The 27,174-nt window shown below is 39.3% G+C and overlaps 1 protein-coding gene across 1 annotated transcript in view; it reads right to left on the bottom strand.

The window, feature by feature from the left end:
* LDLRAD4 (low density lipoprotein receptor class A domain containing 4) overlaps positions 1 to 27,174 on the bottom strand; it is a 486,732-nt gene that overhangs the window by 409,237 nt on the left and 50,321 nt on the right. Inside the window, exon 2 of the mRNA XM_012725845.1 lies at positions 9,100 to 9,190. The gene's annotated coding sequence lies outside the window, so the exon portion shown is untranslated. The remainder of the gene's footprint in view (positions 1 to 9,099; positions 9,191 to 27,174) is intronic.

Raw genomic sequence — 27,174 nt, forward strand, 5'->3', positions numbered from 1 at the left:
AAACACACACACAAATGAGTGTGAGTTGTAACAGGCCTGGTATAGACAGGATCATCCAGGTATAGACAGGAAATACTTTGCATAATAGGGAAAATCTCTTAGGTAAGAAAGCTTGTTTTGTCTTTGATCTATACCTTTGTTATGATCTTGCTGATGACCCCAACTCTCCTTGTCAGCCTCTCCTTGATTCAATTCAATGTGCTAAAGACATGTGACTATGGGCTATGAGACCCACCTTAGGGATCTCCATCACACCATGAGTCCCTGTGCAAGGCATACTGTTTCCCATTCACCTTTGTGTCCACAGCCCCAGCACATAGCTGGAGTTCAGTATTTATGTGAAGGATAAATTGTGTCACAACTGGCCACAACCCCTCTTTTCACACTGCTCCTCTTCCAACAAGTCTGTCTTAGTGACTCATAGCTTCACATAGTTTTGAAAATGAAAATCTTCTAGAGATTGAGAGGAACTTCTCTATACCTCTACCCCTCTCACATGATAAGTTTTATGTCTTTTCTTAATAAGTCACCTCATACATTAACAGAGTGGAGGTTACTAGGTAGACTGCTATTGCAACCCAGCATGCTACAGAGAATGCACTGTGATAATCTGATACCACAAACCTAAAACCTAAAAGATATGCATATCTTGTTAAGAGCCATTCCAATGAAAGCTTACTGAATTTTTACCAGAAACAATACAACAGGAAGTAGAGGCTAGCTCTGCTTTCCTCATCTATGGTCTTTTAACCCTTTAATCAGTTCAGATTTGTAAATTATAATTTCCACACTTCTTTTGTATTTCTAATGGTGTCTAACAGGAAAATGAACTTGAAGAAAAGTAAATGTTAAAGGGTTTAATTTTATTAAAAAAAAAAAAAAGACATCCAAAAGAACTGAAAGCAGGGACTTGAACACATATTTGTACCTTGTGTTCAGAGAAGCATTATATTAATAGCCAAAAGACACTTGAAGTAAGCCAAGCGTCCATTGGTGGTTATATGGATAAACAAAATATCCTAAATCCATGTAAGAGAATATTTTTCAGCCCTAAAAGGAAAGAAGGAAATTCAAACATATACTACAACATGGAAGAGATTTGAGGACATTTCACTAAGTTATATAAGTCAGTAACAAAACACAAAAGCAATATGATCCCAATTATATGAGGCACCAAGAACAGTTAAGTTTACAGAGATAAAAAGTGGAATGGAGGTTGCCAGTTGTTGGGGTAAGGGAGTTGAGGAATTATCATTTATGGTAGAGTTTAAGTTTTTCAAGATGAACATAGTTCTGGAAATGGATGGTGCTAATGACTGTACAATAATGTGAACGTACAAAAAAAGTATGGCTGAACTTTACACATAACAATGGCTAAAACAATACTGTTTTCCACAACAGCTGTATCATTTTTCATCCCACTGACTGTGAATAAGGATTCCAATTTTTCCATGTTATGTGTATTTCAGAACATTTTTTTTAAAAAGGAGGAATTGAACATTTGAGAATCCACTAAAGATAAAAAAAAAAAAAGTAACTGACAAGTATTACACTGCAAAGTGGGAACAAGTTCTTTTAATGATGAGTCAAAAAAAATCCTTATCTCTTCCAAAGTGCTAAAAATGTGAGTGCATTCCTATAGCATGTTGTTTTGTTTTATCCTTTTACCTTAGTCTTTCCCCCTGCTCTTCTAGTGTATTCTTCAGAATACAGGAGCACAGAAACTAAAAACAAATTCTCATATCATAATTATAAATGCCCCATGGCAGGTACCATGGATGGACTAGCTGGTTCCTGCACCGGCCAGAGAAGCAAGCTCTGCAAAAAGTTGGTGTTGCCTCAAAACTTTCATGAGGCACATTGTGCTTCAAGAAAAGCAGTCAGAGGCCAGCAAGTCAGACCTGAGTGACCCCGCTCCCAGCATCCCACCACACTGAGCTTGAGAAGACACAATGGTTGTTCAGAGCCTGTAAGCCCACCACCTTCTCATCGCCATCACCCACACCTGCCAGCTTTCCTTCCAGAGAGAGTACAGGCTCTCATCTGATGAGCAGCCAGAACTGGCATCTGGCAACAAGAACACTTCACAGTCCACCTGAATCTGTAAAACAATTTTTTTTTCTCAAATGATTCGAGATTCTCAGTGCATTTTCTTACTTTTAAAAATCAATGGGGTATGGAAAAATGAGGAGAGAGATGTTTGGCAATTGCCAAACTAAATGGAAGTTGCACAGGTAGAACTTTCAATTTTAGAGGGTTAGGGTTAATGAAGTTCATACCAAGTCTGGGAGTCAGTAAAACTAAGAGCACCATTATTCTTGGAATATAACAATACTAACAATACAAAATGAAGTGCTGGCACAACAGAACAGTACCTGCATTATGTGTCGCAGCTTTGCAACTTTTAAAAAGTCAGCAGCACTTGGATCTCAGAGTTTTAGGATGTGTCTGCCCTGCTCTAATGGTCCATCTCTCCAGCCTGCTGGTCTTGGAAGACACATGAATTGTGACTGAAAAGCCCAAATCACCATGGTTTCCCTTCTTCTCAGTCACTCCTGTGAAGTTTTTCAACAGAAAAACTTCTGTTCCCAATTCGAATATGTAGCCCAAGCAGTGTGAACCCTGACATGTCCCAGGCAACCTCTTCTACAAGAGCATTTGGCAGTTGTAATGATTCCTATGGGAAGTTATCTTATTCAGCAATCCTGACTCCCAAACATGTCTGGCGCAATCAGACTGATGACACCACCAAGGGAACTGCTGAGTCCATGATGTGCTGTGTGACTGAGATGAAGCACTCGTTACTGGAGTTTTTCTACATTCTCCTCTGAACAACTGTGTCTCCTGACTTCCCAGTACAGAAGTACATGGAGAAACATGACAAAGTGTAACTGGGTAAAGAAGTGGGAAATTATTCAACATCAGCTTGAATCCACACAGACTCCAGATAGGCTGTGAATAGCAGGTATCTGTCCCAAGCACTGAGTTTACAAAGGTAACCAAGAACACTAGGCACCTTCAGCAGAAGTCATCCCCAATGCATAAACATACATTAAATGAAATTCAAGATGAAAGTCTACAAGGAAAAACACGAATAAAATCTTCAGTAATCCCCCTCTATGTTGCTAGGTTACATAATTTATAATTGGATCCCTCTCCTCCCTCTGCCTGTCCTCTTCAATCTTGTCAATGTCTCCCTCTGCCCACACTCACTACCTGCTACCTTTCCAAAATAATTTTCCTAAGTTAAATGAACATCACATCTCATGTTATATTGTGAACACTCTTACCCTTATTGAAGGTCAAAATCTTACCAGAAATCCCATGAAAGCCCTGGCTTTCTCTACAGGAACAGGCATCATTCCAAGGAATCCACATATGTCTTGCCTCCTGGGAATTAAAAACCTCTGTCCCCGTAGCTGTCTCCTTCCATCTCCTTCTGTGCTGAATTTGGTCCCCTACCTCCATTTTCAGAATCCCATAATTCTGATAATTTCAAGATTGCTTAGTGACACCTCTTGAAGGGGGTCAGCCATCTACCTTATTGCTATCAAACTGTAAGGGGCGGTCATCTAACAGACTCAAAAGGTCCAGCCAGACTGATACAGGGCAGCCCTGCAGTGTGCCCCCTCCCAGATTCCGATACCTGCTCCCGGCACCTGTCCTCACCAGAGTACCAATGTGACTTTGTAGGCACTGCTGAGACTCAGTCTGTTACAACTGGCATCAGATGCCACAGGCAAGTTGTCACAAGAACCTGACCTTGGTAAGCACATTTCACACATGAGTGCTATTCATCCGGGTGAAACCCAGTGGGGCGGGGGGTGGAGAGGCAGGAAGACAGACAGAGATGGCAGAGCAGCAGAGCACACTGTCAGGCACTGCGCCCCTCACCCCACAGTGCTGCATAAGCTTCCCACCCACAGAGAGAGACTGAGACCGCAAAGCCAAATTTCTGAGCTGCCGCTAAGAATCCCATAAAAAGCAATGCTATTTCTAACCTCACGCACCATGGAAAAATACACATGCCACCAAGCAATCCAGAATCTTTGAAACATTTATTTTTATGCTCTTCTCCATGCCTCCCCAACCTTATACCCCCCACAAAATTTTAGGTGGGAAATTTGCTTTTTAACAGTGTGATGCTATTGTGCTAGATAGCAACTGACAAAGCTGCTAGCATGTTTTGAGTTTAAAGCAAAACATAAAGGTGTTTCTATGATATAGCTCTGAATGTCTACTTAATAAGAAAATAATACAACCTAATAATGTAATGACAGGATCCATTATAGAGAAATCCCAACGTCCCAGGCTACAGAGAGAAATGACAGTGGTCACAAGTTTCTATTCCCAGCCTCTAAAAGCAACATTCTTGCTTCCTGGCCTTTCTCTTTACATTGCTGGATCTTTTGTTTTTTGGCTCTTTTAATTCAATCTGTCAAACATGGCACAGAGCATTGCTGGTAGCCAGGCCAAATTTCAATTTTCCTCACTGCCACTTTAAACCTTAACATTGAAAAATAAGGGGAAAGTAGCGAGATGTAGCTGACTTGAGTTTCCTGACTTGAGTTTACAGCCTTGGAGTGGGCAGGAAGTAAGGACGAAGAGGAGAAAATGAGAGGAAACAGAGGTGGAAGTCTGCATGAAGAAGAAAGAACCCAGTAACCCTTTCAGAAGCCACAAGGCATCAAGAACCAGTCTACCTGGGATCCAGCCCTAGACCCCCCCATGGGGAGCCTTGTAGTCACTCCCCTAATGACACCAGAAGGCCACAGAGACTCCTGCCACCAATACTTGACTCCCCACAGGATGTGATATTTCAGTGCAGCCTCTGGCTGACCCCAGCCCACTGCAGTCCAGAATTTACAGCCTCAGCTTAGGCTGGGGGTATATAACCTGTATCTAGTTATTTTTTCAACTGTTATAGCATCTCCTCCCTGGTACCACACACCTCAAGCTATCACATGGCTCCCAAATCCTCACGGTTCACCTGAGATTCCCTTAGGACATCAGAAGAAACCAAAATTGTAGGTGGGACTTTCCCCCTTCTGAGCCAGTCAGCTCTAAATCTTGGTTTCCTTCTCTCACGAAGACAGGAAATTAGACAAATATGCCTTGGACTTGATGATGCCTTTTTGCACATCCCAGAAGCCTTGTGCTCAAGAATCACCAGAGGCCCACCACCTGGCTCTAGCAAGGTGTCTCATGAAGTCCCTTAGCAAACCCCCATCATCCTAAGAGAGGACAGAGAGACAGACCCAAGCCTCTGCTCCTCTCCCTCTGACTTGGTCAGTACATGGTCCTTGGTAAGACCTAGCATTTGGATGAAAATAAGAGCCAATCATTTATATAGCTCTACTGTGCATCAAATGCTGAATTTGGCATTTTCACAATAATTCTACAGGATTAATACTCTTCCATTTAAAAAAAAGAAAAGCTGGGACTCCCTGCTGGTGCAAGGGTTAAAGACAGTGCTCTCAAGATAGATGCAGCAGGAGTTCCATCCCACCCACCAGGGAGGTAACACCCATGGCGCAGCAGACCTCTCATGTCACGCCTGCTGCAACCCTCAGCAATATATTTCAGTAGATGTGACTGTTCTTTTCCCCACTCTCTTGTGAGTCCTCTCACCCCCCCGCACTAAATCTGGGTACCCAGTGCCACTCTGAAACCAAGTTCAGAAATCGCCACACACAGTAAGTAGGCACACTCTCAGGAAGCAGAGGATGGCAGAATGCTACCTGTCCATCTTACCAGCACCATCTCCTAGTCCAGGCATGAGTTTTAAGAGGGAAACTTTATAGGTAACAGAGGAAATATAAATTCCAGGAGAGTCAGCTGTAATACTCTTGTTTAGAAGTGCAAAAGTCTTACAACACTGAATTCAAGTATGAGCTGGGAAACAAAATGTACAAAGAAAGTTACATGCAGTCTGTGGACAAAGATCTGACTTTAACTGCCCTGACATTCAAGACTGACACAACTTTGTATTTAATTTGTATCCATATACAGTAATGTAGTCAAGAAAACGTTTTCCACTGACAACTTTGAAAGTTGCTTAAAATAGCTAATAGGATGAGATATGCCCATCCGTAGAAGAAATCAGGCACTTATATAATTTGCTAGAGTTACATGTAATTTTGTCAGTATTTTATACATCAAGATGCACAGTTCTTACTGGCATGGTTCAGTGGTGTTTTTAGTTACCCAATAAAATTCTACTTCAAAACAGTTTCATTTTTGGTGAACAAAGCCAAAACAACTCAATATGAATGAGGTGATGAAAGAGAAACTAAGCTGTCCCACCTTCTCTTGGCCCCAGTAGAGATGAGTTACCACCTCCCAATTCAAGGAAGTGCCAAATTATGGAAGAAAATTAGTGGAACTCACCAATAATCAGCCAGCCAGGGAGGATAGGGATGTTCACCCATCATGTGCTTAATTTTTTTTTAAGTAATATAATAGCTTATTTTTACATCATTTTGTGCTATTTTTCCACCTCAGTTGTAATCCCCGTGGGCTTCCCATCACCAAATCACCTGTGTTCCATTACCACAGTCCAGTGTACTTCCCTCCCCACAACTCTTTTAATCCCATTCCCTACTCCACCCCCGTAAAATGTCTCTTGTATATACTTGCTCATTGTTATTATTATATTCTTGCCTGGTCCTTTATACTCCTGCTATGAGTAAAACCATAGCAGTATGGTTTAAAAAACCATCCAGTATTTTTCCTTTTCTTTCTGGCTTATTTTACTAAGCATGATCTTTTCTAGCACCATACATGTTGCTGCAAAAGGCATGTTTTTATCTTTTTTGGTTGCTGAGTAATATTCCATTGTGTATATGTACCACATCTTTTTAATCCAGTCATCTGCTTTTGGGCATTTGAGTTGTTTCCATTTCTTTCCAATTGTAAATAAACGCTTTATTTTTTTTTTTACGATTTATTTTTATTTATTTATGCATACAAGAACTGGGGTGTAGGCCCGAGGTATAAGGAGTTAGAAGATTCTCCAGAGACAGAGTGGGGAGCAGAAACAGACCGATATACTGAAATACACTGCTGAAGGGAGTGAGACAGGATAGGTCTGCTGTGCCATTAACTGTGTGTTAGGGGCCCTTCCTGGTGGTACAATGGGTTAAAGAGCAGCACTATGAAGCTCTCCGTGGCTGCTTCAGCAGGCGTTTGATACTCTGCCAGGGAGGTGACCCACATGGAGCGGCAGACCTCTCCTGTCTCACTTGCTGCTCCCCTTAGCAGTGTACTTTGTCAGTCTGCCTGTTCTGCTCCCCGCTCTGTCTCTGGTGAATGCTCTCACCACCCCTGAACCTCTGGCATGTTCAGTATGCATAAATAAATAAATCTTTAATTTAAAAAAAATTGGATTAGCTCTCTGGCTGGGGCGGCTGGTGATCACTTGATAGTGCTGAGACTTCAACCTCTGCAACACTAGGGAGGCCCCACATCATGTTCTCTTGTCAAGTAATAGAGAATCACATGAATGAAACATATGTTGGCAGGCACTGAGTACCTATCAGACATGCAGCCTGTGCCTCCTCTGTAACACCATTCCGTCTCCCCAGAAGAGTCCATCAAGTGGACTACAAGTTTTCAGCCACCAGACAGTGACATCTACTCAGGATAGAAACACATGAACCACACACACTCCACAATGTAGGCACCGCACTCCTTGCTAGCTAAGCTTGGCTTGTCACACACTGCATGCCTAGCACTAACAACAGTAGGACGGTTCCAAAGCAAAAAGTCCATTTAAAGTTAGAAGTCTGCATGATTCAGTGAGGGAGCATATTAAATTTCTTGATTCTCCAACTACTTCACCTAACTGAAACAGCAATGATAAATTAAAAGGCATGGAGATGATCAGAGAGGGCCTCCAGGAGAGCCCTCTTCAACAACTCGTCTCATTTGACAAAAGATCTACTGAACTCTTCCTGTATTCCAGGGACTGTTTTAGGGTCTGGATAAAAAAGTAAGCAGAAGGGAAGAAGGGTTACTGTTGCCCACATAAAGCTCACATTTCTGTTACAGTCTGGCATAAACAATGAGTCATACCTGGTTACAGTCTAAAAATTTAAGAAAATACTGCATCTTGTATTTTATAGATTTCTTACTTTCCAGAAGACTCTCATATGTATGACATCTCCCACAGTCTGGCAATTAGGTCAGGAATCACTAAAATCACTTAAGATTTGACAACATAGAGGTACAGAGGTATGCCTAAGGTGAGATGCTTGTAGTGGGTAAGCTGAGGCAGGAGAGGAGGCTCCCGGTACCTTCCCAGCATCTTTATGATGATTCCTTATGCGGGCTGGCTCTGCATCAGGTTTTTAAGTCTCAGGATGTCCAGAGGGGACCCAAACACAGAGATGGCATTTAATCTTCTATTTCCAGATACCCTAAGGCCTATTCAGTCCACACCCAACTCCCCCAAACAGAAATATACAGGTACATATGTAAAACCAAATGCAGCAAATTAATAGGTCGACCCCCACTGCTTAGTATACATTATATATATGCTACCAAAATGTAGAAAGAAAAATGTGCACACTTTACATCACAATAGCTGAGAGACAGAAACTTACACTTATCTAGCATGTTAGCTGGTGCGTGCTACATGCCAGTCACTACATTAACTAGAGTGGCTCATTTATTTCTCACAGCAATCCCATTATTACTCTCATTTTATAAACCAGAAAACCAAGCAAAGCAAAGAACTTAGAAAGAAAAATAAGGAATCACATTTCTCATTGATCCAAATGTGCTAATTATCTGGGCATTAAGTGCTCAGACTCAGCAATAAATACAAGTAAAATAGATTATTTTTCTCCAGGCATTCTACTAAATGTAGAACATGTATATGTACATTCATGATCCACTGTGAATAAAGCCCTGTATTAAAAAAAAAGTCCCACTTAACTCATGCAACTTTCCTATCAGAAAAAAAAAAAAACTAAACTGAAAGATAGTTTGGCACCCAAGAAACCGTTCTAATTTTTGTGGGAGAACCACCACTTCTGGATGGTGAAAGGCATGACAAATTTTACATCACAACCATCAGTCTTAAGTTCTACTCACCTTTTATGTTGTAGGAAAGTTAATGTCAGTTCTTGAGAATGGTCCAATCCGGAGACAGCAAATTAATGTTACAAATGTAGAGCTTGAATTGCTAAAAGGAAAAATAAAGAATTTCAGTGACCCATTTCCTGGTTTCTCTTACTTCACCATTCTGGTCCCCAAACTACAAAAAAAAAAAAAAAAAAATGGAGGACAGTCACAACAAAGGTTCAAATACCAAAGTGAATAAAATAAGAATACAAAGAAAAGCCTCAAGTATAAAGAGCAGGAAAAGAAAAGTACAGCAAAAAGTCTGGGAGAAAGGATGTGATTAAACTGCAAAAGAAATCATATCAACTCTCTGGCAACTTGTTCCTCCAAATATATAGTCCTTTTGTTCCATGAGAGACCATAAACGAATGGACAGTGTCCTTACTAGGACTGTTGGTTTGTTTTTGTTTTCTCTTTTAGCCACAGCCAAACTAAGGCTGTGAAGGGAGCAGGTCCAACAGTTCCTTTTCCTCTCATGAAATACATGCATATCTTGTGGGAGTGTAGTGAAAACCCCACTAGATGACAGCCTATGTGATCCCATCTGCCAAACTGTCTTCATACCTCCACCCTGTTTGGTGTTCCAGACATTGTCCAGTTCCAATTCATACAATCTGTCATCAGCATCCTCATCCCAACTTGTTGAGCACAGCCTGCATGCATCAAACCATCCCCTATTGAAGCAAGTGAACATCTGGGACTTCATAAGCAGTTACAGGCAAACTCAGTCAAGTTTTGCCCCAAACACCACCGGCACATCTCAGTACCCAGTCCACCATGTGTAAGTTCTCACTCTTGTCCAAGGTTGAGTAAGCCACCACCTGTCTAGCTTATGGGCTGCAGTGTGCTCTCCAAACGACTAGGCCCTCAAAGCCCGCTCCTACCATTTCACTCCTGAATGACTGGTCAACGCTAAGAAATACAACACTAAAAAATGATTGTGTCTAGCCAGAAGACCCTCTGAGAGGCCTGTGCAGAGCCACTCAAACACAGGGCTGGTTTTATATAACTCATTCCTATCAACATTGCGAACCTACAAAAACTCCTTTCTCTTCCTATTTTCTACTTACTAAGAGAAAAAAACAATCCACCTCTAATTTGTCTAAATCATAACTTTCATTCCTTAATTAGGACTGTTCTTATCAGTCTTTCTCAAATCAATGTTCAGATATCTGAGGAACCGAGGCCAGTGAATGTGCTGTGGGGTGGAATTCTACAGTGACCTACGAGGGTCAAGCTTATGCCTCACTCACACATCCAGGTGAGAACAGTGACAAGGTAACAACTTGACCACATCCCTTTAAGATACTGAGCAGAGGGCCAGCTAAAGCGTAGACTCCTGACCCATGGAAATTGGCATAATTGGTGAGTACTGTTTTAATGTATTCGTCTGTAATAATTTTCATTTATCAATAGGAAATAAATCTAATTTAGTGATTAAATAGGGAGATATATAAATTATATATGTTTATACTAAATGCACATGTAAGTATATCAGACAATCCTCCCTATCTGCTTAATCTCATCTATAAGTGAAAGTTCATTTCTCCTACTCAGCTATGACCTCCTTGTGAGCATGAAACACATGATCCTCATCTTGGCATGCCCAAGAATTTTCAGAGTATGTATAACATACTTGGGGGTGGGGAGAGAGGAAGCACACACCATTTTTTAAAATGAGCCAAATTGAAAAAAAATATGATTTGCTAATCTCTAGTTACTATAACACTGAAGCAACAGAACATGTGCAAGCCTTCAGAGCAGAGCTCAGAGCCTCAAAATTAATATATCAAAAGAAAAAGAAACTTAGCTCCAAGTTATATCCAAATGATGAAGGAGCCATTTTTCCATTGCTGGGCATTTGCATATTTTACTTGTAACCCAAGTCAATTTTTAAGCTGTTTACTTAATATTCTTGACACTTCTCTTGCATTTAGCTAACAACTGATGATTAAAAACAAAAACATCCACAAAAAAAAGTGTCAATGTTAGAATTTGTGCCTTGTTTTCAATTTTCCATTCATGTCAATAATTCATTCCCAACCAAAATAGAAAAACCTGAGTAGGTCAAATGAAGCACAAATATAATGTAACTGCCTGACAAATATATCACAAAAATTATTTTTAAGATTTTTATTCTTAAACTGATGATTTTTAACTCTCCTAAGTAAGATTTTACTTAAGTTCTGTTTAAAATATCAGTTGACTGTATATATTCAGTTTCTGTTATCCTTAAGATATAAATTATTTTTTTTACTACAAAGAAATTTGTGTGTATTTTAGACTTTTAAAGGACTGGTTTTAATTAATAGAAATTTTTAAATATTTAAATCACTTAAATAAGAGAATACAAAATAAAACTTCATTCATTACAAAAAATTGTCACAGTCTCTTGAAATCTATATTCAGAACTTATTATATATTCCCACTCCCTCATAAATCATTCAGTAAACTTGAACATTATCTCATTTCACGCCCTCCTGCTTAGCCTCTGAGGCAACAGAGTTCTCCCACTCAAGCCAAGAAAAACTAAAAACATCAGTTCCGTGACACAGAAAGTACAGAATTTTAATAAACTCACCTCCACTCCTCAGGATAATTTTAACTTTCTTAGCTCCACCCATATGTGGGAAAACAGCCAATGACCCAGGAAACTAGAAGGGTCACTGAGCACACTCTTCTGAGGGCAAAGGAAGAAAGAAGCCTGGATCAGGACCTGACCTGGTACCTCCTCAGTTCTATTAAGCACCCCTTTTCCATAATCTCATAAAACACAGCTCAATACCTGGGCCTGTGCTTCAAAAAAAGAAGACAATGTTATATAATTTTATGCCCCACTAAAAAAATCAAGTCTTCAGAAGACGATTCACTCAAGAAAAAGACACAGAGGAATATCAATAACAAAAGGGCCAGCAGATTCCCCATTCACCAGTGCCCACCGCTTTGTACACTCAAGGAATCCACACACTTGGCTTTCCAGAGTCAGAAAGTATAGCCTTGTTGAGCCTGCTGAGCCTTCTCCTGAGAGCTGTTCCTGACACTTTTCCAGAATACAGCACTGTAGGTTCAATGGCTAAAGTTCATGAAATCTAAGCTGGTGAGACAGAGCAGGAAGAGGCAGAGTGTGAGAACTCCCAAAAAACGACATCAAAAGAACCTCCCTTGACTGACAATCCAGGGGATCCATGGGAGAGAGGAAATGGAGAAATCATGAAGGTAAGTGATTTCTTACCTCCACAGCATTTCTCAACCTCCACAGCATTTCTCAACCTCCACAACATTCTCACTTCCTCTTTAAGATAAAGTCTTTTCAGGACAGTGATTGACTGAAAACCCTGGCCTCATGCTTCTTCCCTTCTGACACAGGACTAGCTCCAGCTAGTGACTGGGTCCTATAATGTGAAACCATCTAAAACCCCAAGAAGCCTGGGGATAAGAAGAAAGCCATTTCATGGAAATTATAAGTTGGGGTAGAAAAAACACAACAGCGCTGGTAATGTACTCTTATTCAGAGTTATAGAAAAAGAAACAGAGGTCTATTTATCAAAATTATGCTTGCTTTGGGCCATTTCTCAGAAATGGGTAAGGCCTCCCAGAGTCCTTTTGGGATGGACCCACTCCCAGTATAGATGCAGTAATGTGCATGGACTTCTGGATCAGGTATACTCTCACCACCTAAAATGTGTACTTTCATTCAAATCATAAATGCCCCAATTTCTGTTTTGATATCTTTCTCTAGTAGGGCTGAATTATTCCAGAATGAACTGGTGCCAAGAAAAACTAAGCAGAGGTGTGCTTCTGCAGCCAACATGCATACAGCAGTATGTGCTCTCTCTCTCTGAGCTAGGCCGGGGGAGGGTTCACAGGCAAGGAGGTCCTGCCAGCAGTCTCCCAACAGAGACCAGGCCCAGACACAGACCCCACTCCACAAAGCTAACTATGGACAGTCACACACTGGCCACGGCCCAGCTGCCTGGCAACAACTGGCCCATATGTGACAAGTTGTTTCTTAGCAAAGCACCCACAATCAGTTCATCACTGTCTTTCAAAACTGAGGAATACACAGACAAGGGAGGGCAGCTCTGGGCAACCCCCATCAGACACTAAGCGGCCGGAAGGAAGAAGAGATCCCCAAGCCAGACACCGTCTGTCGGCTGTCTGGCTTACTTGCAGCAGTTTTCTGTTCCCAAAATAGAAATGAAGGCCCTCTTCAAAGCAGATGCAACAAACCGGTCCTATTTTACTTGCCAGGAAGAAATAATGCATGACAACAGCAACTCCAAGCAGATCATCTCTTCTGGGGCAAGAGGCCCAGACAAGAGGCCTTTCCCACAGTACAGCTGAAATGTCTGGCCTCACCACAGACCTGGCTGCCACCCCAGACCCCGCTGGAGATTTTCTCAAAGACCAACGAGACACCGTGGCCGTCTGCATCCACACAGCCTCTTCTCCATGATGTCCTAGGTCAGGGTTAACCAGACAGTGGGGTACCCACTTTCAAAGATTTTCAAAGAAAGTTACCCATAACAAAATTCTTCCTAGCCTACCTCCACTTATTTCAAACAAGAAAACTTTTCCATCAAAACAAAAACTTTTCCTAAACTTAAAAGCAGATATATTCCCCACCTACATACTGTCTTGTATTGAGTGCTTTGGGCTGTGGAGGTCAGAACCTCCATCTCTTAAATTTTATGAAGGCCATAAGTGGCTGAGCAGAAACTGGAACATGGCCACCCCCAAGCAACGTGGCCCTGGGAGGTAGCACCACAGCCAGCATGGCAGTGTGGGGCTGTTCCCAGAAATGCACCACAGTCTGAGGACCTCCCTGCACGCACACAAGTGCCCAGGCACACACAAAAAGGCAGGCTGTGCCCCTGCACAGGGATACCCAGGCCCATGCACATACAAACTGAGGGGGCAAGGGTGGACATCAACCCCACAGGGCAATACTTCATCACTCTGGAGAGCCATGGGTTGATTCCTCAAATTTTTATAGCAGTGGGATATGGGAAATGGAGCATTCTCCCATCTCAAGCTACAATGCTTCAGAATCCTAAAAGAGAAAAACAAAGGTCTCAAAGCACAAAGTGGGGGACACATTAACTGACAAGCAATCACAGCCAATCACAAAGTACTTGAAGATAATGACAGTGATTACAAGAGGTTAAGATCCTTTTTTTCTTCTTCAGCAAGAGCCACAATCTTGTTTCCCAGCAGTCCTGGAAGGAGTTCTCTGGGTGAAATTATTCTCTTTACAGCATACAAGAACACCTCCAAATGGAGATGTTACTGTATCTGTCATGGCCAAAATGAGATTCAAACACTGTCACTATGGCAGGATCCCCATGAGCAAACAGACTGAGTCATGTGAAGATAGAGTACAATTGCCCTGCATTCAAGTCCAGTTCCACTGTTTACTGCCTAATTGAGAGTGAGAAAACTGTCATATCATCTCTGAGATTCAGCAGCTAACAAATGAAGATAGGTTTATACCCTGTTTTAGGTCATCATAGCGAGTAAGAGACACTTTAGTATTTTATCATAAATATTAACATAGTATAAAACACAGAACCAAAATATTATCACTTGGGCTAGGTAAGTTCCACATCTCCAAGACTAAATTACAGTTTTGACTCTCTCAGAAGTAGAACCTTAACCCAATTGATCAGGAATCACCTGAGGGTCACCAGCTAAATAATATGCCTAATAAACCCCTGCATTCTCTAAAGGAAAGTAAACTTGCAATAACCAACCTGCCTTATTGCCTAGTATAGCTTTCTTGTCCCATCTCTCCTGAGTTCTAAAGTCATGTTGCATAGTCTCTCAGAGATCCCTCCTATCTGCCAGATTAGATAACTGCCTGATTCAAATCTATTCTTGTTCAAATCAACTCATAATTATTGTAATTTGCCTCAGCTTTTAACAGCAGTCAAATGCAGCATTGCTTCTGACCAGAGAAAACTGACTAATAATACGTATGATTCATTTCAGAAATACCTTTTCCCATAAGCTCTACTCTGTTACCCAACCCCCTAAAGTCCTCCTCAATCAGTTTTCACAACTTCCCTGGGCTGTCCATACATTCCCACTGTTTGTGTTTACTCCCATACAAAAAAAAGCAATCCTCGTGGATACATATAATTTCTAGGAATTTTTTATACAATCAACTTCCTTGCCTGCATCCCCTGACTGTAGATGTACTTCCATATATGGCATTCCTCATAATTGTAACCTTGGATAAAGACAGGAGGCAAATACCTACTTTCACATCTTACCAGCTCAGAGACTGAAAGAGCTCAAACCCACCCCACCCCTTCGAGGAAAAAATGAGAAGTGCAAAGGTAGACCATGTCCCAGACCTAAGCTTCTTGCCTACCCCATCATGACATGTACTGCCACAGGCATCCATTAACTATGGTCCTAAAACAGCAGAGGTTCAACATTTTCTTGGTGTCCAGTCTGGCACCTTACATATTTAGTCCTCCCAATAATTTTGTGTTGATATTACTAGAACCCTTAAAGATTTTCTAGTTGACATCCTTGACAGATGAGAAAACTGGAGTCTCAAGAATTTAGGTAACTTGTCCAAGGTGACAGCTCTTAAGAGAGAAAGCTAGGATCTGAACTCGGTTTCATTCTACAGTGAGTGTCACAAAGCAAACAAAACAAATGATTAAAATAGAAGTAGCTGAGGTATCAAAAAATGAACATATTTTGTTCTTGAAAATTCCTGTGGAAACTAAGGCATTTTTTAAAATATGCTCTTCAAAACTAACTTTATTATTCCATTTGAAATACCAAGCCATTCACCAACAAACAGCCTTCTTGCATTCTTTTGGTCATTTCTGTACACACCTGACAGGATGAGATAAATGAAGATGCTGCAGAAACACATTTGCAGATGAAAGACAAAATTGGGCCCTGCCTCCCTGGTGGCACAGTGGGTTAAAGCACAGCACTAAGAAGCTAAAGCCACTTCAGAATGAGTTCGATCCGCACCCACCCCGGAGGTAATCCACATGGCTGTGGCAGACCTCTCCTGATCCCCCCCACCCCCACTGCTCCCCTCAGCAGTGTATTTCAACAGTAGACCTGTTCTGCTCCCCACTCTGTCTCTGGTGAATCCTCTCACCGCCCCTGCACCTCTAACCTGTATCCCAGTTCTATATGCATAAATAAATAAATCTTAAAAAAAAAAACCTGGGCCATCCCTGTTGGTGCAATGGGTTAGGACGCAGCACTGCAAGCTGATCTCAGCTGCTTAGTGTGAGTTCCTTAGTGCGAGTTCAATCCCCACCCTGGAGGTGATCCACATGGTGTGGCAGACCTCTCCTGACCCCCCCCGCCCCCACTGCTCCCCTCAGCAGTGTACTTCATCGATCTGCTTGTCCTGCTCCCCACTCTGTCTTTGGTGAATCCTTTCACCACCCCTGCACCTCTGGCTTGTACCCCAGTTCTATATGCATAAATAAATCTTATTTTTTAAAAAAGTCAAAATTAAAGACTTCCAGCTTAAAAAGGTAACAAGATATAGGAAGGGGTGGACACTATATAATGATCAAAGGAACCATACAACAGGAAGACATAAAACTCATCAATATCTATTCAATAAACAAAGGCACACCAAAACACATCAGAAAATTATTATCAAATCTGAAAACAGACATTGGAGAAAATAAATATATGATTGGAGACTTAACACAAATGGAGAGATAAGCAAGATACATGGGTGTAGCAAACATTTACAGGACACTACACCCAAAATAAGCCAAATACACATTTTTCTCAAGTGTGTATGGTAATTTTCCAAAATTGAAAACATACTGGGTCATAAGACAAACATAAACTCATGAAGACAGAAAACATACCAAGTACTTTCTCTGACCATTAAGATACTGAACTACAAAGCCACTACTAAATGAAAACAAGGAAACATATGGAGACTGAATAATATAATCCTGAACAACCACTAGGATAATGATAAAATCAAACAAGAAACCAATTAATACCTCAAGGCAAATAATAATGCAGGAACAACCATTCTGAGTGTATGAGACACAGCAGAAACAGTTCTAGTAGGGAAGTATATAACAATAGAGACCCACATTAAGAAATCAGAAAGAGCCCAAATTAACAATCATGTCTCAAGGAAGTAGAAAAAGAACAACAACAAAAAAAATCCAAAAGTCAATAAATACAAGAATTAATAAAAATGTAAACAGATATAAATTAAATAGAAATCAAAAGTCAAAAAGGTAAATGAAATCAAAAGTTAGTTCTTTGAAAAATAAACAAAATAGACAAACCTTGAGCTAGGTTACTTAAGAAAAAGAGGGAGACAATTCAAACCCATAGGAACAAAAATAAGAAGTTACCACACTGTAAAAATTCAGAAGATACTATGAAATTCACAGATTACTATGAACATTTATATGCAAACAAATTCAACAACCTAGAATAAAAGGACAAATTTTTAGAATTATACAGTAACCCAAAGCAGAATAGGGAATAAATAGGAAACATGAACAAATCAGTTACAAACAAGGAAATTGAAAGAGTAATCAAAATGTTCCCTATAAAACAATGGTCCAGGACCAGATGGTGTTACAAATGAGTCCTACCAAGCATTCAAAGATGAACTGATACTTATCCTGATCAGAATCTTTTTAAAAATCAAGAATTTTTCCAAACACAACTTATTAGACCAACATTATATTAATACCAAAACTAACAAAGAAAATAACAGATCAGTATCCCTAATGAACACAGATGCAAAAATGCTCAATATGATCTTAGCAAACCAAATCCAACAATTTGTTAAAAGAATTGTACATCATCTACAAGTGGGATTTATACCAGGAAGACAAGGATGGTTCAACATTCAAGAATCAATCAGTGCAATATACCATATCACCAAGAAGAAAAAGAAAAACCACATGATCATATAAATGGATGTTGAGAAAGCATTGGATAAGATTATGCATCCATTTATGATGCAAACCCTTAAAAAACTAGGGATAAAGGAACATAACATACCAAAAGTCATATATGATAAATGCATAGCTAAGATCATTCTCAGTGGTGGAAAAACTGACTTTTTCACTAAAATCTGATGAAAAACAAAAACATGCACTCCCAAAATTCCTATTCATTATAGTATTAGAAGTTCTAGTTTGAGCAAATAGGAAAACAAAAGAGTACAAGGAATTCAAATCAGGAAAGAAGAAGTAAAGTTATCGTTGTTTGCAGATAATGTGATAATATACATAGAGATCCCAAAGATTCCAGAGAAAACCTATTTGATACAAACCAATTCAGCAAAGTGGATATATACAAAATCAACACACAAAATTCAGTTACCTTCCTCCATACAAATAATGAACTAGAAGAATAAATGAAGAAAGCCATTCCATTTATAATCTCACCTCAAGAAATTCAATACAAGGTAATAAATCTAACAAAGGAGGTAAAAGATTTTCCCAGAGAAAATGATAAAACAATGTTAACAGAAATAGAAAAAGACACAAAGAAATTGAAAGATATTCCCTGTTAATGGATTGATAGAATCAACTGAGTCAAAATGGCCATCCTATCCACAGCAGTTTAGAGATTCAGTGTAATCCCAACAAAAATCCCAATGGCATTCTTCAAAGAAACAGACTGCAATTCACATGGAATCACATTAGAATCTGAATATTCAAAGCTCTCTTTACCAAGAAAAAAAAAAGGAGGGGGGAGGGTAGGAAAATGAGGTATCACACTTCTGGACTTCAAACTATAGAGCCACAATAAAAACAGCATGATAAAGAGAAAAGACACATAGAACAATGGAATAGAACTGAGTAGCCAAACATAAAATCATGCATTTGTGGACAGCTAATATGTGGCAAAGGAGAGAAGTACATACATTAGAACAAGGAAAGCCTATTCAATAAATGATGCTAAGAAAACTGGACTTCCACAGGCAAAACAATGAAACTAGACCTTTATCACACACCATCTATGAAAATCAATGCAAAATGGAAAAAGGTTTGAATGAAAGACCTAAAACTATAAAGTACATAGGCGAAAACGGGCAAAACACTCCATGACATCACCTCAGAAATCACATCATATCTGTGGACTCATCTCCAGAAGAAAATCAAAAAATGTGGTCTATGTCAAACTAAAAAGCTTCTGCACAGCAAAGAAGACAATGAACAAAACAAAAAGACACCCTACTGAACAATAGTAAATAATTGCACACCACACATCTGATAAGGCATTGATTTGAAGATCTTCAAAGAGCTTATACAACTCAATAAATTACAAACAAGTAACCCAATCAAGAAATGGGCAGAAGAGCTAAACAGGCAGTTCTCCAAAGAAGACGTACATGACAGTCAACAGAAATATGAAAAAGTGCTCATCATCACTTATCATTAGGAAGATGCAAATCAAAATCACAATGAGATACCTCCTCATGCCAGTGACAATGACACATATTAAAGAACATACAAACAAACAAGTTCTGGCAAAGGTGTAAAAAAGGACCCTAGGCCCTCCCTGGTGGCGCAGCGGGTTAAAGCACAGCACTAAGAAGCTGAAACCACTTCCACATGAGTTCGATTCCCGCCTGCTCTGGAGGTGACCACATGGCGCGGCAGACCTCTCCTGACCCGCCCGCTGCTCCTCTCAGCAGTGTACTTCCTCGATCTGCCTGTTCTGCTCCCCACTCTGTCTCTGGTGAAGTCTTTCGTCACCTCTGAGTCTCTGGTCTGTACCCCAGTTCTGTATGCACAAATAAATTAAAAAAAAAAAAAGGGACCCTATTACAGTGTTGGCTGGAATGTAGATTGGTCCAGTAGCCCATGGAAAGAAATGTGGAGATTCCGCAAAAGCTAAAAACACTAAATCAAAAGGAAACCTTCACTCCTTAGAGAACTGTTTTTACATACTGAGCCTCTAGAACAGTAAGCAAGCAAATGTTTATGGCAGGAAGAGACCAGGAAACGCAATGTCATGTGAGGCAGAAAGAAGAAACCCAAGTAGAGCAAAATCCAGACTCAAATATGTTAACTATACAACTCATCAGCAAGTTGTGTGAGTACCCACTGAGTAACCACTAAATGTCAGCAAGTCTCCAAGCAATGGAAAGCAGAAGAAAAGGACAGAAAGTCAAACTAAAACCAATCAAAATGGTAAATTGGTAGTTTGCTAGTAAGTGTAAATGTTATGTAGCACTTTTTCAGGAGGGAACAGCTGGGGAAGGACCAAAGGAAGCATGCAGCACTGTAGAATACTCACTGAAAAGGTAGGCTCAGGCAAGGTTGGGAGGATCCATAGGTGTCTAAGAAAAAGAATTCCACCGGGGAGAGTGCCAGAAACAAGGAAGCAGAGGAACTGGATAGAATGAACAAGGGCAAAAACTGTCAGGAGATGAGATAATAAAGGTGATGAGAAGCTCGGAAAATTTTAGGCAAAAAAGAACAGTAATGACTATGTTTTTACTTAGAGAGAAACAAGGAGCTATTGAGTCATATTTCATTTAACAGGGACTTATCTGATGCTAAATGTGCCAAGTTTTATGTCTAGATGTTGAAGATGTGAGAAGGGAAAAGTTTAGAAGGAGCAAAATTTAGACTCTTCAACCTAAAATGGTAGAACAGTAATTCTTATGGTAGTCTTCAGTAATTAATTGGTGCTTCAAACAAACATCATTTAAGAATGCAGAAATGAGGACAATATGAGCTAAAAATAAAAATAAAAAACTCTCTATCCTTTACTTATATGCAGATAATAAATTTTTATCACAGTAACGCCAAAGATACAATCCTAAAGCCTAAATCAATCGTGAAGAATCAAGTTAAGTTAAAAATCATTTTATTCTTTACCATACCTCATTGGATTCCAAAGATTTAAATTTGAAGAGAAGGGAAGATGGCACCAGAGAATGTTCCTTGCTTCCCTCCCAAGAGGACAATCTAAGGTGGTTCAGAGGGGTAATGAATAATGAAGATCCTACAACTTGGAGTGAAATTAAAATACCTACTGTACATGGGATATAAACCCTGATGGCAACAGAAGGTACAGAGAAAATGCAACTCTATACTACAAAAGGGGAATGAAGAGAGGCACCTGGAGACTACACCTAGGACAGGAACAGGCAGTGCAAGACTGTGCACCCACATTTGCTAGCAGTCACGGAAAAGGGAGAGCTGTCTGTTAAGAAGTCATATGCTTGAATGTTAGGAGATACACATAGAGGTGCTAAGGTTAGTTAGCATTCAAGGTCCCCAGTAGAAAAGACAGAACAAAGTATCACTGTCCCTACCCTTCTCAGGATTTGATTTCCATTCTTTGAAGACATACAAAAAATCCAGCTTAGAGATGCTATCAATGCCACAAAAGCTATTTGCCCTCCCAACACCACCTTCACCAATGACTGGATCCCACTAGCCCCCTCTAAGCTCCCTGATATACAGCACCATCTGCTGGAAATTGAATATTTTGCACCCTTAGGGAAATTAAATCAATAGCAACTAAGAAAACTATAAAATAGGGAGAAGGAAAAATGTAACATAATGTACCTTGAGTCTTCTAGGGAATATTTCACCACATCCAGAGAGAACAAATCTCCAAAATCCAACCACCAAAAAAAAAAAAAAAAAAGGAATAGAAGAAAATACGGAAAGCATAATCAAATCAAATATACAAAATATACACAAGAAAACTCAGAAAAGCAAATGAATGTCCAGAGAAGTGAGATTACTCAACAGATGACAGAAAGTGAAGCTCTATAAGAAAATAGTGGAGATACAGGATGTAAAAATATCAACAGAAGATTAAAAAAATATATGAAGCAAGCTATGGCAGTAGTATAGCCAAATGGAAGATTGAGTCAATGACCCTGAAGAAATTAATGCAAATAGAATCCAGGCAGAAGAGAAAAATATAGAGAGAGAAACAAGAAAATGAAGAAACACTTTGAGAATGATCTGACTCCACAAGGAAAGGAAATATAAAGAATAAAGTGTATGCCAAACGGACAAAAAGAAGAACGGAGAAATTATATATTGAAATTATAGAGGAAAACTTCCAAACCATGGAGAAGGAACTAAATATACAAGTCTATGAGGCTTAAAGGATGCTTGCTTACCTCAATATGGAGATATCTATCCCAAGACTTATAGTAGTGAAACTTCCAAGAGTTCAAGACAAAGAAAGAATATTAAAGCAGGTTCAGAGGAAGAAGCAAATATAATGGTAATCCTGGCAGATGCACTTCTGACTACTCTGATGAAACACTACAGGCAAGGACAAAATGGAATGAAAATAGAAATATATAAAAAGTACCAGCCAAGAATATTATATCCTGCAAGACTCTCCTTCAAATACAAGGCATTAATAAAACTACAGAAACTGAAATAACTTGTAAAGACCAGACCTTCCCAATAAAAGAGGAATACTCAAATTAAAACCAAAAAGAATAGTCCACAAAGAATTGAAAAAGGAAATAGAACCAAAAACTAAAGACAAAATAGCAGTAGCAGACTATCACATACCAGCAGTCGCTCTAAATGTAAATGGACTGAGCAAATCAATCAAAGGGCACAGGTTAATCAGATTACAAACACACCTTTCTGATATCTTCAGGAAACATACCTGAACTCCAAAGATAAACAGATATTCAGAGTGAAGGGCAGAGGAAAAATTCCTACAAGTAAATGGAACCCAAATAAAGTCACAGTAAGCCATATCAGATAAAATAGATTTATATCAGACTTACATAACATAATTTAGATTTCCAGCTTTAAAAGAGATAACAAAAGACTGGTAAGGACACTATAAAAGGATGACAGGAACTATTTACCAAAAAGACATAACATTCATTAGTATATCTTCACCAAACACAGAGCATCCAAACTTATAAGGTAATTATTATCATCTGAAAACAGATATTGGTAGCAACATAATAATAGATGAATGGTGACTTCAACACCCCACTTTCACTAGTGGAAAAAAAAACCCAACAAAACAGGAAATAATAGCTTTCAATAGAGAATTAGACCACATGGGCTTAACAGAAGTTTTCAGGACACTATAGAAAAGCTGAATAAAGCCGAACATATATTTTTCTAAAGTGATGGAAAATTTTCCAGGGACATAAGTACCCATAAATTCATGAAGATTAAAATGATGTCAGGTTTTTGCGTGGTCATAAGGTATCAATCTATAAATCAACCACAAAAAAAAGCAAGAAAAAATTCTAATATGTGGAAATTAAACAACACACTATTAAATGACAAATTGGGTTAATGCGAAAGACAAAGAAGAAATATTAAATGCTTAGAGACACAACCTAGCAGAACCTATGGGACACAGCAAAAGCCATGAAGCATATAGCAACTCAGGCCCACATCAAAAAACAAGAAGTGAAAATAAATAATCTTATTTATCATCTTAAGGAAACTGAAAGGTGAACAAATGAAAACAAAAACCAGTAGAAGGAAGAAAATACTAAAAATTAGAATAAAATAAATTAAATGTGTAACAGATACAGGTTTCACGGACTCCGCCCCCACTCGATGCTGGAACTCCAAATCCCATCAGTACCAAGGAGAAGCACGCAGGGACGTGAGGGCGGAGCTGAGCAGCCAGGTGGGGATAAAACCGGACACGTGGGCTCTGGGGGGCTCTTGGCCTGGTGGTCCGCAGCTGATCATTTTGGTGCTCAATCGGTTTTCAGCGTGCCGGTGGAGTCCACGTCAGCAGAACTGGTAGGACATCCTAGTTAACCTCTCCCTCTTTCCCTGGGTTATCCCTTTACCTTTCTCCTTATAAATAAATCCATTATTTAACCTTTTGAAGTGTGTCCATAATACGATTGAATCGTAAGCGCACGGGTGAAGACCCACAGACAGGCAACCCAATTCACATTGGGGTGCCCTGTAACAAATGGAAATCAAAAAGTACAAATGATTAATAAAACCAAAAGCTGGTTATTTGGGAAATAAAACAAAACAGACAAATCTCTAGCCAGGCTCATGAAGAAAAAAAGGGAAAGTCACAAACAGAATCAGAAACAAAAGAGGGGAAGCACTTCAGAAATAGGATCATAAGAGATTACTAAAAAATCTGTATGCTAATAAGCTGAATAATCTGGAAGAGATGGATAAATTCTTAGAAACACAAAGCCACTAGAAACTGAACCTGAAAGGAACAGAAAATCTGAACAGATCAACTACAAGCAATGAAATTAAAACAATAATCAAAAGTTTCCCAACAGGGCCCTCCCTGGTGGCACAGCGGGTTAAAGCACAACACTAGGAAGCTAATGCCACTTGAGCATGAGTTCGATCCCTGCCTGCCCGGGAGGTGATCCCGCATGGTGCAGACCTCTCCTGGCCCGCCCACTGCTCCCCTCAGCAGTGTACCTTGCCAGTCAGCCTGTTCTGCTCCCCACTCTGTCTCTGATGAATCCTCTCACTGCCCCTGCACCTCTGGCCTGTACCCCAGTTCTGTATGCATAAAGAAATCTTTTTTTAAAAAAAAAGTCTCCCAATAAACAAAAACAAAAGTCTATGATACCAAAAGAGATGTAACAGTCCTCAACAAAATCTTAGCAAACTGAATTCTACAATGCAATAAAGGGGTCACTCATGATGACCAAGTAGAATTTACTACAGGAATGGTTTCACATCTGAAAATTAATCAGTGTAATTCACTACAACAAAAGGAAAAGTATAAGTCATATAATGATATGAAAAGTCTCTGAGAAAGCATTTGATGAGATTCTACATTCACTTATAAAAACCCTCAAAAATATGGATATATGGAAAAATACCCCCACATAATAAAGGCCATAAATAATAGGCCCACAGCTAATCTCATCCTCAATGGTGAAAGATTGGAAACTTGTCCACTACAATCTGGTACAAGACAAGGATATCTACTTTCACCATTATCATTCAACAAGGTATTAGAAGTTATAGCTAGAGCAATTAAACAAGAGAAGAATTATTTAAAATCTAAATTGGAGGGAAAAGAATAAAATATTTAATTATTTGCAAACAGCATGATAATATACATAGATAACCCTGAAGACTCCACTTTAAAAAACTAACCAAAACATTAATCAGCAAATAATCAAGATATTAATCAGCAAAACATTAATCAGCAAAGGTTCAGGTTACAAAATCATTACACAAAGCAGTATGGTACTGGAATAAAGACAGACAGAATAATGGAACAGAACTGAGAATCCTGAAATAAAATCACATCAATATGAACAGATAATCTAAAACAAAGGGCCCAAGAGTTAACACTGGAGAGAGAAAAGTTTCTTCAATAAATGTTTCTAGGAAAACTGGACAGCTAACTTAAGTCAAATGGATAAAAGCCTTGGATATAAGACCTGAAACCATAAAATGCAGAGATGAAAACATAGGCAAAACTCTCCACAATATATCATTTAGTGACATCTTTGTGGATTCATCTCCAATAGCAATAAAAACAAAAGACTATTAACAACTGAGATTACATCAAACTAAAAAGTTCTGCACAGCAAAAGAAACTATCACTAAAATCAGAAAATAACTTACTGAATGAACAAAAATATATTTACACAATATAGCTAACAAGGGTTGGCATCAAAGATTCACAAAGAATTCATACAACTCAAAAAACAAAACCCCTTCAAAGAAATGCACAAGAAGAGCTAAATGGCAGTTCTCCAAAGAATGCATACAGATGGCCAAAAGGCACATGAAAAAACACTTATCTTCCCTTATCATCAAAGAAATGCCAATCAAAACCACAATGAGATACCTCTGCAAAAAGATCGGAAACAAGTAGTTTTATCAGCAGGGATGTGGAGAAAATGAACATCATGCACTGTTGGTAGGAACTGAAGACTGGTCCAACCACTATGGAAAGCAGTATGAAGATTTTTCAAAATATTAAAAAGTACCTACCAGGGTACAGTACTAAGAAGCTAAAGGCACTTCAGAATGAATTCAATCCCCGCCTGGGAGGTGATCCACATGGTGCAGCAGACCTCTCCTGACCCGCCCACTGCTCCCCTCAGCAGTGTACTTTATCAGTAGGCCTGTTCTATTCCCCACTCTGTCTCTGGTGAATCCTCTCAAAAAAAAAAAAAAAAAACCTACCAAATGATCTAGCGATTCCACTCCTAGAAATCTAAAAATGCAAATACACTAAAATGAAGGAATATATGCACTCATATATTCATCACAGAACTATTTACTGTAGTCAACAAATAGAAACAACCTTAGTACCTGAAAGGATAAGTGGCTTAGGAAGGTTTGTTAAATACAAACAATGGAATACTTGCCAGCTATAAAGTAAACTCTTGACTTTGCAACATGATGGATGGAAATGGAGGGGACTATGCTAAGCAAAACAAGTCCAAAAGAGAAAGACAAATGTCATTTGCATGTGGATTATGAAACAACAAGAAAAAGGGTCAGATAAAACCATACCAATTAAATATCTGACCACAGGAACTGAGTCTAAGAGAACGGGAGGTGGGGTGAGGAGAGCAATGTTGTGAGGGGGAAATAATGGACTATGGTGGAGAACTTTCAGTGCCTGAGTGGTGGGTGTGGGTATGGTAACAGACACCTGAAGAGTGTGGCCCATGACTTTAAATAATACACAGTATCATAAACCAATCTTACTTCAAAAAAAAAATTAAATTATGATAGCTTTATGAAACTCTGTTTCCCAACATCTGATGGCAAAATGTTCACTATTAATTGATATCCCAATATATATTTGTCATTTTGATAAACTGAGCCGATAACAAACTCTTGATCTTCCATGAAACCCCTAGACTACCATATTTTTAATATTGTCTCTGTAACTCCTCCATTATAGTAATAATTTTTGATGTGATGTGTATATATATATATGTTTCTACATAAATACACAGAGACTGGGTTATGGTATAAAATTGTGTGTGTGTGAATGAAAAACAAGAGAAAGCACAAATAAACAGAATCATTAACGAAAGAGGAGAAATCACAACAGACCCAGCAGAAA

Source organism: Condylura cristata, unplaced genomic scaffold (assembly GCF_000260355.1).
Source record: "Condylura cristata isolate star-nosed mole 26May11 unplaced genomic scaffold, ConCri1.0 scaffold00016, whole genome shotgun sequence".
NCBI lineage: Eukaryota > Metazoa > Chordata > Mammalia > Eulipotyphla > Talpidae > Condylura > Condylura cristata.